The 14,383-nt window shown below is 41.9% G+C and overlaps 1 long non-coding RNA gene across 1 annotated transcript; it reads right to left on the bottom strand.

Annotated features, from left to right (window-relative positions):
- Positions 1-5,274: 5,274 nt before the first annotated feature.
- On the bottom strand, positions 5,275-6,010 carry LOC115364302 (uncharacterized). Its single transcript, XR_003928653.1, has 3 exons — positions 5,900-6,010; positions 5,707-5,775; positions 5,275-5,537 (listed from the first exon to the last, which is right to left on the bottom strand). It is a non-coding gene; the product is annotated as an uncharacterized LOC115364302 (long non-coding RNA).
- Positions 6,011-14,383: the final 8,373 nt, after the last annotated feature.

The raw sequence follows: 14,383 nt of genomic DNA, 5'->3' as shown, positions 1-14,383 counted from the left end.
GATATTTTGAGTTTGTCTCTAGATAGATATCTACTTTTTGCATTTTAAACTGCATTATTTTGTGGCATAGTTCCATTTCATTTTCTTATTTGATCTAAAAGGGAGAGTGTACAGCTCAAACATATACTGTATGTCACTATTTGATGCCATATCTTGCTTTGTTTTTTGTTGACACTACAATAAATCTGTTTTTTGAAGAATAGTTTGATGTAGTTAGATTATTCAAGGTATTTCCTCTAGTTTTAGAGCTTATTTTGAGTTTCTAGTTCTTGTAAAGCTACTTTGATGGACTGTAGTGGAAATAGAACAGTGAGTAAAGAAATTTGGTTAGAGGATTATTGCTCTTAATAGCATTATTTAAAACATATGAACATACTGAGGGCTCAGCACTGTACTGCAAATTTCAATGGAGCATAAGAGACAATCGTGCCAGACAGCAATTTTTTCATGTCCCCCCCAAGAATTACTCTGAAATTTTGCTGTTTTAGGGGATGACAGTGATCAGCAGTAGTCGAACTGGAGGTCGCTGGATGGTTGCTTTTACCCCTTATTGTACTGTTTACCCCGAAACTTTCCATATCCTGGGACTTTTTAGAATCTATGAAGATCAGGCATTTTCGTTTTTTTTTTTTCCATTTCCACTGTATAAAGAACCAACTGTGAAAGGTCATTTTTTAGTCCTGTTTTTTTTCTTTTTTTCTTTTTTTTTTTTTACCATTTGGCTCTGTGTTCCATGCCCAGCTATCCCAAACACTGTAAAAGTTTTATATACAGTTTTTCATTTCTAAAACCTGAGTCACCCTCCTGCTGAATGCCATAAAATCTCAACCCAAAGTGGAGTCAAACGGTCAAATCAAAACAGTTCCCATCACACTTGTGAGATGGTATAAACCAGTAAGGGTTAATCCTCATCAGTGCTTGGTTTCTGATGTGCTCTGCTTCCTGAGGGCTGTGGACAAGAGTAGAGCTTTCTCCAGAATCAAAGCGAAGCAAAATAAAGCCCTTAAATGAACAAGGTTTTTTTTTTTAGCATTTCTGAATCATTTGACAGTCACAGTAGAGAGAGACAGGAAGGGCAGGGGAGAGAGAGGGAATGACATGCAGCAAAGGGCCTGAGGTCAGATCTGAACCCTCGTTGCTGCTATCAAGACTGAGCCCTGGTGCATGGTGCGCTCTTGGCCGATGAGCCACCTGGTTGCCCCTTAAATGAACAAGGTTTGTTTTATGTGAGTTCTTTTTGACTGGAATATAATGAATCTTATCCCAGATGTTGAAAATGCCTGGAAATATTTCTATTGTGGCTTTACAAATATTGAGTAAAGGGTTATACTGATGCACGGTTCACCCCAAAATCATCTCAGCTTCTTACTGAGAGAATGTTGTGTTTGCTAAGGCCAGGTGCTCTGACCTAGAGTCTCGCTGGCTATTTTTCAGTTAGTTGCACAATAAGTGTACAGTTGTAATTAGAAATGTCAAAGCCAATTACTTTCTTAGAAAAAATGTAGTTAATCTTGATCCAGAGAAATTCTGGAGAAGCATTAATTTGTTAAATGGAAATACAATCTACAGAATGTCCTCCATACAATGTCAAAGACCCAATTACAGTGTCTGAAAAGGCCTGAGTGTTTTAATGAGCACTTTCAAATTCTGATTCTTTATTTGGGTCCTTAAATCCTAGTCTTCCTAAAATCTTTAAATATCAGTTTAAAAAAAAAAGACCTGATCACTTAAAGCATTTGTTTTTCAAGTAAGTAAACTTATTTTATTGCACCTCCTTTAACCTAACTTTTTAATCTTTCACTAGAATCGACCATTGTTCTTCCCCTGGTAAAAGGTGATCCTGCTTTAATTAAACTACAGGCCCATATCCAGCCGTCTTCTCTTGTAAACATCTTGGAATCTCTTGTGAATGAGAAACACAAAGACTAACTACAAATGGTGTTATTTCTGTTCATCATTCTGGTTTCAGGGGAAAAAAACATTGTAAAGTCTGTGCAGTTGTTATGCACTGTGCAGTTCTTATCATCGCTCCTTTGAAAGCTTTTGACACAGTGGATCATGTTACACTGAAGCACAGTAGGAGGATTAGTCTTCATGTTAAAACTTGCAGTTGCAGAAGTCAGCATGTGCTGGCTGAAGGTTTAAACTCAAGGTTCCTGGGTGTGTCAAAGGATGTTCCCCAGGGCTCGGTTTTGGGACTTTAATATTACATTAACAATAAGTAAGTAAGCAATTTACTTATATAGCATCTTTTGAGAGCAAACATCACAAAGACAACACGTCCTCCAACTTATATGATCGCATAGGTCATTTGTTCTGTCCCACAGGAGCATGTCTAATACAACCAAAAGGGGTGTTTCCTGAACGAGCTGCAGTCAACATAATAGATTAGAAAATGAAGTCCACAATCGTAGATAGTGGATATGATTAAGACTGCCTATGTGTGCACTGGTGATGGAGCCCCCATTGCCATGCGGAGCCACTCCACACAAATGGCTATGTCATGGTCTCTCTTTAAAGGAGTTTCTGTACAGGTTCTCACTATTACAATATTGGTCTTGGTACAATCAGCTTTGGACTTGGGACATAGTATGGTGGTTGCCTACATCTATATGGGGATGTTAGAGTCTGCGTAAGGAGTTAGAAAGAGAACTTTAGTTCAACTGACCCTGATAACCTTCCTTTCTTATGAAGGAGGAAGAAATCCTCTTCCGGGGGTCTGTTGCACAAAACTAGGATAAGGGATTAAGCCGGGATATCTCGGTCATCCTGGATTCATTTATCTGTGATCCGGTTGCACAAAAGTGGGATAGTGGATAGCGGGATATGTTATGACATTAGTTACAATGGAGATTTATTCTGTGGAGCTAGCCTGCTCCAGACCAGGCTAAATTCCAGGATCTATTTAATCTCATCCTTTATCTCAGTCAGCAGTCACCACAAACGGAAACTAGAAGTTATTCCACTGGCCACTACACATTGTTATCACATCAACACCTTCCTAACATAATTGTCTAAGTCATTTTTTCAGGAGACACTAAAAAATTCACCAAAAATTAACTGTATGATATTTATTGATAATTTCACTCAAAAAGGTTATAAAAAAAGATGACTACTGACATACTAAAAACAATGCCAGTCAATTATGTAACATAACAGAAATAAATGACTTAGGCAAATTTCTGAACATGCCTTTGTTGATTTAGGCAATTGTAATATGTTATATGCCAATGTTACACTAAACCTCATCACTTATCAATTGAGGATGAGCCCTGGATCATTGAAATCACTTCATTGGCAGAGAAAATTTTCTTTCTTCTTGATACTGCTGCCGTCTTGGAATGCTTAAAATAGCCTAAATAATGTAAAATTGCCTAGCCCTAAGTCACATTTTCTTTTGACTTAGGCAAAATAAAACTACCTAAGTCACTGTTTTGACACACTCTTTATTTAGGCAGTTATACTTCAGGGGTAGAATGGCATGATCTGTTTAACTGAGGATGCTGGCGTTTATACCAGAGGTGGCCAGCATCAAGAGGAGATGATTTAGGCAAAAAAAACTCATTTTTGACAAAAAATGACTTAGGCGATTATTCTAGGAAGGTGTCGAAACTAGACCCACTGTCATTATTTAAACATTTGTGATCACTAATTTCAATCATTGTAGATAAATGATGATTTTAGATGATGTTACAATCATTAGATAACTTTACCATAGACTATAAAATATACATCCCATATAAATATAAATACACATCAAAGAATAACATGATGTTCCTTTATTGAATAAGGATAAATCAAAGCAGGTAAACCATCAGCTCCTTTCAAAACTGAAGTCACACAGTGATTCTACAAGATAGAAAGCACAGAATCAGAGCATATTATACAACACAGGAATAAAGACACATTCAAAGGTCTGTATGTAATACACCCTGCACGTCTGCACACTGAAATAAATGCAGGACAAATCCATACACAACAAATGAACAGACAAATGAATGGATGCAGTAGCAAGCTTGTATACACACAGTATACAGCACAAACAACATAATAGAGGCCAAATCAATTTAAATTGAAGAAAAAAAAAAAACAGTCCTCTGCCAATGCAGGTCATATTTAACTGAAATTCACAGCATGCGTCTCTGGCACTGTAGGACATATTTAACTTAAATTTAAAGCATGCATTTTAACTAAAATAATTTAACACATATTGGTCCCTCAGCAGCCGACCACTGTCGTCATCAGGGAAGATGGCAGGATTGTCCCAGTCTGTGTGTGATGGCACTCTGGGGGCCCTCTCCTTCCTCAGGCAGGCCACATTGTGGAGGACGGCACAGGCCACAGTGATGTCACATGCCCTCAAAGGGCTGAGCCTTAAGCTGCGTTCCAGCCACCCGTAACTGGTGAGTTACCGGTTAAAAGTGGGCGGGGCTACAGCCAAACTTGTGAATTCACGCCTGTGAACTCGATTGTGCTCAACGGACTCCAACTTCTTCATTCAACGTCACGCAGTTTATGTTTTGTACACAAGGATGGCGGCCCAACTGGAGACGGTTGTTCTTATCGGTTATGCCTGGAACGGTTTGAAGTCGTGACTCGTGACTTTGAAGTCGTGATTCACAGGTACAATTCCCCGCTGGAACGCAGCATTAAGTCCTGGAAAAAGTGAAAGTGTGCCTTCAGGAGGCCAAAGGTCATTTCAGTCCTGGCCCTTGTCCTGGCATGGGCATGACTGTAGGCCTGCTGTGCTCCCTGGGGGTCTGTGGTGTCAGGAGAAAAGGCTGGCAGGCATATCCCCCGTCCCCCAGCAACACACCAGAAAATTCACCTGTCAATACAAAATCTCATCATCACAACCTCATGAATAGAGTGACATTCTTGACACAGCCATGATGTAAAAAGTGGTTATTAATAAAGGTTGTGTGGCTCACCTTGTGATAGGTGCTGATAGATTCCGGAGGTCCGAAAGACTCAGGAGTCATGGACTGAGCCAGGCCACTTTGCCACGACACTGCTGATCAGACAGTCAGCATTGCAAATCATCTGAAATTATAAGATGAAGACTATTAAACCAATCAACGCACATCACAAACAATGTACAGTGTTCATTAACTGACAATATCAAAAAGTCATGTTCACCTGAACATTATTGCTATGAAAGGATTTCCTATTCACAAAATCCAGCTCATGGGCACCTGAGGGGGATTTTATCTTGATGTGCATGCAGAGGAGCATGGAGCATGGGGAGCAAATATAAGGATATTGTAGCCGGGATAAATTGAACACACAACTCCAAATACTATTTTGTGGGGACTTTATTTCTCCCTCTGCCAATGTATAAGTTTCTCTAAATTATAGTAGATAAATTGCAGGAAATATTTACTTCCACCAAGTTACAAACAAAACAAAAAATAAACAGCAAATCAAAATAGCAAACTCGGTAGGCTACTATCTGAGTACAAATAACACCTCACCAAAGTTTGAATAAACTGGCACAAATACAGTACAAATACACCATAAATACGGCAGTGGCACTTCTATAAACAAGAAAAACAAATATAGTCACTCCACTAGCATGTAAACTGTTGGTATATAAAACTTAGACTGAATTTCAGTTCAGAGAATTACATTAATTCTTTGCTTCATACATTTGACAAACAAAATTATAAATAGCACAACAAAAATAAGCATCAATCTGTTTCATACCAACTTCACCAGTAGCAACTCTGCCTGGCAGGGATGTAAGGGTTTTTCAGTCCACAATCATCAACAATCCTACCAAAACAATCACACAAAATGCGGTCATATATAAGTGCATGAAAAATACACAACCACCATCGGGCATTATTGTGCAAAACAAACTCTTACAAAACATAAGATGTTCAACAAATGTGCTCACCATCCGAACCGGAGGCTAACCACAGCGGAAAAGAGCGCATTTTCTTACTTCCTGTATTATCCCAAAATTCAATGCTGTCGGCAGGCAGGCGGCGCTGTGTAACGGTAAATATACGCCCTCTGCTGACCAAATTTATAATTACAGTTATATAACAACTAAGAATCTAAACCATATGGATATACCATCCTGTTGATATTTTTACTTTACCACCTGGTTACATTCTCCCCTGCTTAACAGTCAACGTCCTCGGTGACCGAGTAACTATTCTTAACCTCATTTAGTGCTTCTCTGAAAAACACAGTTCCTAAACTTGCGATGATCTGAGATACAAGTGCAGGACTTAGAGATGTGGGCTCTAAAACTGACTTGGGCTCATGATATGGGTTGGAGTGAGTCCCTGCATTTATTCTTTTACTCCTGCGAGGGGCAGGTCTAGGGTGCTGACAACCCGACGCAGGATTCTGGTTCTGTCTCGGACAAGGAGTTAGGACAGGAGCTTGTACACTGGGTTGCTGATCAGCCCTGGACTCCAGCTCAACAGGCTCTGTCTCTTCCTGCCTTACCACAGGAGTCTCAACTTCCCTCAGTTCAGATTCAAAACAGACTAAATCATTCTCACAGTTCCTGACAGGAGAACTCAAAGTGTCAAGATTTGGATTTAGTCCAAAGGAAACCTCCTCAACTATTACACCCTCCTCTGCCTTCTCTTCTGACCTCTCTGACTCAGTTTCTGTTTCCATGACCACACCAGTTTCACAGACTGGTTCTGTCACATTTCTGGGAGTCTGAATGGGCAAATTAACACATGGTCTGATATCCACCCTGTTTACCCTCTTAACAGGTCCTCCTTCTACAGGCTGTACTGTGTAAGTGTTCCCTAGAATGTCTACAACTTGGTACACAGTTGGACCCCATGCATCCTGTATTTTGTTGCGACCTGCAGGCCTGTATCGTAGATACACATGCTGGCCTATTTCAACTGCTGGACAGTACACTTTGTCACTCTGCAGGGCAATGCGCTCTGCTGCTTTTTGTTCTGCATGTTCCTTAGCTCTGATATGTGCCTCTTTTAATCTTTGCTGATGAACTGCAAGCCAATCAAGTTTCTTGTCTCCAGGATGCTCATTTGCAAGAAGTGCATCAACTGGAAGATGTGGTTCCACCCCATAAAGCAAATAATATGGGGAGTAGCCAGTGGTTGCATGTGGGGTCACATTATAAGCATACACCAATTCTGATAAATGCTCAGGCCAACGTCTCTTTTTGTCAGGGGGAAGTGTGCGCAGCAGCTCATGTAAAGTACGGTTAAAACGTTCACACTGGGCATTGCCAGTTGGATGATGAGGGGTAGTGCGTGTTTTCTTCACCCCGTACAGTTTACAGAGCTCTGAAATCACTTCACTTTCAAAATTACGGCCCTGATCAGAATGCAGACGCTGAGGTACTCCATATTTCATGAACCATTCTTTCAACAACACTTTTGCTGTGATCTCTGCCGTTTGGTTGCGAGTGGGAAAAGCCTGTGTAAACTTCGTAAACACACCTGTGATTACCAAAACATTTTCTCTGCCATCAATAGCTGGTTCAAGCACTGTGAAATCTACTGCTACAACCTCTAGAGGTCTGGATGCAAGGAATGACTTCATAGGTGGGTGAATCTTGGGATGTGGCATTTTTGTTAAAATACAGCGCTGGCAGTTCTTAACCCACTGGTCAACATCACTGTGCATGCCCACCCAAAATGCTCTCTGTCTCAGCAAGTGTAAGGTCCTCTCTATGCCTTGATGGCCCATAGAGTCATGCACACTCTCCAAAATCTGCTTCTGCAGACAGTTGGGAACAAGCAACTGAAAACATTCTCCCTGACGCACATCCTCAACCACCCGATACAACAGTCCATCTCGCTCTCTGATATGTTTCCACTGCTTGAACAGTGATTTTACAGGTCTGGAAAGACTTTTCCTCTTTTGTGGACCTGGCTTACACTTCTGATCCCAAAATCTGCGAAAATCGCTGAGCACTGGATCCTGACCTTGAAATGTCTGCAATTCTTCCTTGGAATAACCTGGGAGAGTTGGGGTAGCCTCTTTAACACCAGACTGGCATCTACCTGCCTCAATAGCCCTGACTTGATTGACCTGGCAGCATTTCACCCCTGCAGTGACCAACTCAGGCTCAAGGGGTGTTCCCCTACTGATCATGTTACAAATAGTAATGCAGTCATCAAGCTCTACATCATCTCTGTCAGCTTCCGGCTCCCCTGCTAAAGGGTGTCGTGAGAGAGAATCTGCTGCTGGGTTGCATCGTCCTGGACGATATTGTACATCAAAATCAAAAGCAGCTAACTGCGCAACCCACCTCTGCTCAATGGCTCCAAGTTTTGCATTTTTTAGATGACACAAGGGGTTATTGTCAGTTATGACTGTGAACTTTGAGCCCAGTAAGTAACCCCGAAACTTTTCTACTATGGCCCATTTGAGTGCTAGCAGCTCCAACTTCATGCTGCTATAATTTTTATCATTTCTCTCTGCATTTCTTAGCCGTCTGCTTGCATAAGCAATAACTCTCTTTTTCTCATCCTGTTGCTGATACAAAATGGCTCCTAAACCTTGACCACTGGCATCAGTTTCTACAATGAAAGGGCGGGTGAAATCTGCAAAACCTAAAACTGGTGCAGTAATTAGTCTCTCCTTTAACAGGTCAAATGCCTGTTGACACTCTGTGTCCCACAATGCACTGAGCTTTTGGCTGGCTTTAGCTGAGCTATACACACTTTGACACTGATTTACCACATCATGCAAAGGAGCTGCAATCTTTGAGAACCCTTCTACGTACCGTCTGTAGTAGCTACATAGGCCAAGGAAGGACTGTAGTTCTTTCACTGTGGATGGCACAGGCCATTCTTTTACAGCTGCCACCTTGGAGGGATCAGTTGCAATACCATCTGCAGATATCTGGTGCCCCAGAAACCTGACCTCTTTCTGAAGGAAATGACATTTTCCCCACTTAAGCTTGAGCCCTGTTTGTTTGAGACGCTTGAGCACTATGTCAAGCCTTTCTAGGTGGGACTGGAAAGAAGGTGAGTACACCAGAATATCATCTAGATACACTAGCATTATCTCAAAGATCAAGTCATTCATTGTGGCCTGCATTAATCTTTGAAATGTTGCAGGACCGTTGCAAACCCCCATAGGCATACGCAAATACTCAAAAAGCCCAAATGGCGTTGTGAAGGCTGTTTTTTCCCTGTCACCCACATCCATTGCCACCTGGTGATAGCCACTAGCAAGGTCTATGGTGGAAAAGTATCTGGCACCTTTTAGAGCATCAAAACTCTCGTCAATGCGAGGTAAGGGAAATGCATCTTTAATTGTTTTCAGGTTCAGCTTGCGATAGTCTACACATAGGCGTATACTGCCATCACTTTTGCGGACTACAACCACAGGAGATGCATATGAACTCTCACTCTCCTGAATTATGCCTTTTTTCAAAAGTTTTGAAATGTGTTCCTGAACATCCTTATATTGGTTAGGTGGGATGCGGCGATAAGGCTGTGTTACTGGCACATCATCAAGCAACTTTATCTCATGCCTTACTTTATCAGTAAAACCAAGATCATCATCATCATTTGTGAACACATCAATATACCTAGCCAGTAATGCACACAGTGCAGTTTGCTCATCATCAGTGCCACCTATGTCAAGTTTGTCTAAGACAGACTGCACTTTACTGTCTAGCTTTTCATCTTTTGTGTCAACAGAGACCTGCTCAACATCTGCAGATATACGATGAAATTTACCTTCACAGGTCTGGTCACTTTCGACAGAGTCAACGGTGGAGATGATACCTAGCCTGGTCCTTGGGCACAGCCACACATCCTCCTGTGAAAAATTGACAATCTGGACTGGAAGGAGGTGGCTTTTGCCATCTACCAGGGTTGGGATAACAGCTAGACCTGGTGGCAGGGGTGTGTTTACAGGCTCAATTAGCAATTGTGTTTCTTTGCCTTCCCCTTTTGAGTTACCCTTAATCATGACAGTTGCCACTGAAGATGCTGGTACACGCACCCTGTCCCTGCCTGCAACCCTGGCCATGGTTTTTCTCTCCACAGTACATGACTGCATTTTCTGGAAAGCAGCTCTCCAACCAGAATCCAAAGTCCCACCCAGCACAGTATCAAATTCTGATGTCACTAGCTGCCGGCACCTGTGTATGACATTCATGCCAATGATGCACTGTTCTGTGGCTGAACAATCATCTTTTAGAACCAGGAATCCACAGTTTGGGATTTTCAAGCCCATGGTTTCAACCTCTAGCTCCACATAGCCTTGATATGGGATTTCAAGGCCATCTGCCGCTGTAATCTTGAGCCAACTAGAAGTTGCAAGCATGGCTCCATCATCCCCAAACAACTGCTCTCTGAAAAACTTGTTTGTGATGGTGCTAACTTGGCTACCAGTATCCAGCAAACAGCGAGCTGGTGCACTGTTTAGCTTAAGATTGACTACTGGACATTGACCAATGGCACGCTCAATCACTTGCTCTCGTGTAGGCTGAGGTTTGGGAGAGTCTGACATCTGCCCCTGCATTACCCGACTCAAGGCAACCAGGGGCTCCCGTTTCCCTGCTGACCTGAAACAGGAGAGCTTTCAGCATCTCTACGTCTCTTCTGTGGGCATTGTTTAGCTACGTGTCCTTCAGTCTGGCACCTAAAACAGATTGGTTTACCATCAGCTGTGAACTTTGGTTGGGCTTTTGGCTTACTAGCTGCTGTAGTGATAGGGCTTTGGTTATGAGTGGTCAAATCCTTAACTGCTTTAGTCAATTCAGTACTTTCCCTTGTTCTGAAAGAACCATCATAACATCATCAAGTGAAACAGACTTCTCACTCTGTTTGCCAGTAGTGCTAACTTTCCCTTGCTCTGAAAGAACCTTCATGACATCCTCAAGATATACTTGTTTCTCTTTAGCATTGACAACTGTACACTGTGCATCTGTTGTCATCTGGCTACAAGCTTTTACTTTACTCTTTACATTTTTTGCACATGCTGCGGGCTCTTCTGAAACCCACAAGTAGGCTTCTTCACGCACATCTATCAAAGATGATGCAGGATGAGTTCTGACATATTTACGAAGCTCTCATCTCTTACCCCCTCTACAAACTGATCCCTTAAAGCCACTTTCTCATTAGCAATTGAGTTGGGGTGTTGTTTCAATACTGAGTTTAATGCTTGTGATAGGGCATGTGAAAAATCACGAATGTCCTCTCCTTCTTTTTGTCTGCAGCTATAGAAGTTCTGTAACAGCTGAGAGGCACTGCGTTTATCTCCAAAAGCATCCCGGAGATAGTAAAACAGGTCACTTATCTGGTCAGTTTCGTCATCTTTGCGTAAACGTACCTCCTCCAAAGTTGAACCTCTTAAGAGTGACATCACAAAATCAAAGTGCTCAGATGGGGACTGGTTTCTGATAGCCAGAACTCGTTCTACCTCTTCAATGAACTCATCTACTGACCTTCCATCTTTATCAATATCCCCACTAAATGGTGCAATATGTCGCTCTCTAGGTACATACACATATGACCTTGCAGGTGCAGTGCTCAATGAGGATATGGCAGTCGTGACTTCATGTTGCTTTTTAGCTAAATCACTTATTTGCTGTTGCACATCAACTTGCTCTACTTCATCATCAGACCCACTGCCCGAGTAACCTCCCACCCCATGTCCATCCTCAGCTGCATTGTCTTCACCTTGGGTTGACATTTTCCACCCCTATTGTCCCAAACACAGTCTTTCAAGTTCAGTCTTTATTACACAAACAAAGGATAAGTTTGTTGCAGAAATTCAGCCGACGAGTTCAGCTGACGTTCCCGGGTGATGTCTACTCCAGCCTGTAGTCCCTTTCGCCTGGCACGCTTGGTCGACGTCCTCTCCAGCCGCAAGAGCCAGGTCCCTCCTCATCTGGCCTGGTCGGTCTCCACCGGTCCTTTGGCAACCCCAGACTCGGCTATCTCTGTCCCTGGGATCCGATGCTCGGCCACTCTTCACCACTACCGTATTTATACTACTGTATTGTGCACACTATTGCCTTTCAACTTTACAGTTGACAGAAAAGAAAAACAACCCCACTCCTGGTACCAAGATTTGTAGCCGGGATAAATTGAACACACAACTCCAAATACTATTTTGTGGGGACTTTATTTCTCCCTCTGCCAATGTATAAGTTTCTCTAAATTATAGTAGATAAATTGCAGGAAATATTTACTTCCACCAAGTTACAAACAAAACAAAAAATAAACAGCAAATCAAAATAGCAAACTCGGTAGGCTTCTATCTGAGTACAAATAACACCTCACCAAAGTTTGAATAAACTGGCACAAATACAGTACAAATACACCATAAATACGGCAGTGGCACTTCTATAAACAAGAAAAACAAATATAGTCACTCCACTAGCATGTAAACTGTTGGTATATAAAACTTAGACTGAATTTCAGTTCAGAGAATTACATTAATTCTTTGCTTCATACATTTGACAAACAAAATTATAAAATAGCACAACAAAAATAAGCATCAATCTGTTTCATACCAACTTCACCAGTAGCAACTCTGCCTGGCAGGGATGTAAGGGTTTTTCAGTCCACAATCATCAACAATCCTACCAAAACAATCACACAAAATGCGGTCATATATAAGTGCATGAAAAATACACAACCACCATCGGGCATTATTGTGCAAAACAAACTCTTACAAAACATAAGATGTTCAACAAATGTGCTCACCATCCGAACCGGAGGCTAACCACAGCGGAAAAGAGCGCATTTTCTTACTTCCTGTATTATCCCAAAATTCAATGCTGTCGGCAGGCAGGCGGCGCTGTGTAACGGTAAATATACGCCCTCTGCTGACCAAATTTATAATTACAGTTATATAACAACAACTAAGAATCTAAACCATATGGATATACCATCCTGTTGATATTTTTACTTTACCACCTGGTTACAATATGATAAGAGGAACTTTATTTATCCCAAAGGGAAATTCAATTCAGTCAGTGAGCTCATCTGTTTATCAAAGTGTTATACAGTCTGATGGAGTTACATTTACACAATTTCACTCACATTTGCAGTCAGTTTCACTTACAATTTCAACTGATTAATAATCAGAGTACAACCACGTTTTCGGAGATGTTAATTAATTTTTTGGATTGTAATTATGATGGTTTCAGTGGAGCAGACTCATGCGTTGTGCGCACACTCACACTCAGACTCATGCGTTGTGCGAATTGATTCGTGAATCAATTGGACTTTTACGCCAGATGGATAACAACTTGGAGAAGTTGGAAGCTTGACTCTGAGGAAATGTGCTATAATTCGAAATTATTCGGAATCACCGAGAGAACCACAGAGACTTAAGGCTGATGGAAATTGCAGAATCAGCCTGACCAAAACAATCACCTTATCCACAATTCGGCGCCCCAGCGACCTTGGAAGGCCGCTATCTTCAGTTTCTCCTGGATGTTTATGCAGACAGCCCCCCCTGGGTGCGGAGCACCATAGTGGTTGCATACGGCCCTCGTCTGTGCTGGGACATCTCCCCCTTCCCTAATCCCTTCCCCCTTCCACATGTGCAATGTCTTGTGTCATGTTGTTTATTATGTGCTTATTGTGCTGGGGTGTGTTTTTTTGCTAATGCCATGTTGTGCTCCCCTTGGAGCCCAGTTTGACATTTGACCTTTTTTCCCCCCTCTCCTTCCCTAATGTCCTCCTTTCTCATCTAATGTAAGGGGCGCCACGCAAGGTGGCTGACCCGAAGTTCTCCTGATCCTGTAACCCTGTATTTGTTATGTCTTTTGGTGTCTCTTGGACGGGATGTAACTTAAATTGGAATTTCCCCTTGTGGGATTAATAAAGTGTACTTACTTACTTACTTACTTACTTACTTACAGTGAGTGTGTATTTGTGCATTAGGCTACTTATGCATTCAGGCGGTCTGCAATACTTTGCCACACTTTCTCTCGTTGTTTATAGCACTGGCCGTGTTGCCCTTCTTTTTGATTTGTATGTCTCCATGAGGATTACTGCCTCCGACGGAGAAAAGTACGCCGCTCTGGTTGCCATGGTGGATCGGTGAATCTGTGATTGATGGCGGGGTCTATTTGAGGTGTGCGCACGCAGCTTCCTCAACAGGTTTCAGCTGGCTTGATGAATCCGTGTCTGCTCATCCTGGCTTGGTCTTTGTGCAGCCAATTAAGCCTGGACGCTCTTGTTTTGGATTTGGGAGCAATTTTGGGAGCAATTTTGTCTAGAGCGCCAACACAGGTCAAGCCGGCACTGGCAAAGAAGACATACTTATGTCTACCCCAGCCTGAGTTATAACAATAGCATAATACATCTTATAAGCATACTTAAAAAGCACAAACTCAGTGAAGTGAACATGGAATATGGAATTTATTATAGTATAATTGCAAATCTTACTGACATTT

This window comes from Myripristis murdjan, chromosome 8 (assembly GCF_902150065.1).
Source record: "Myripristis murdjan chromosome 8, fMyrMur1.1, whole genome shotgun sequence".
Classification (NCBI taxonomy): domain Eukaryota; kingdom Metazoa; phylum Chordata; class Actinopteri; order Holocentriformes; family Holocentridae; genus Myripristis; species Myripristis murdjan.
The sequence above is the reverse complement of the archived record's forward strand: the minus strand, read 5'-3'. Positions and strand labels throughout refer to the sequence as shown.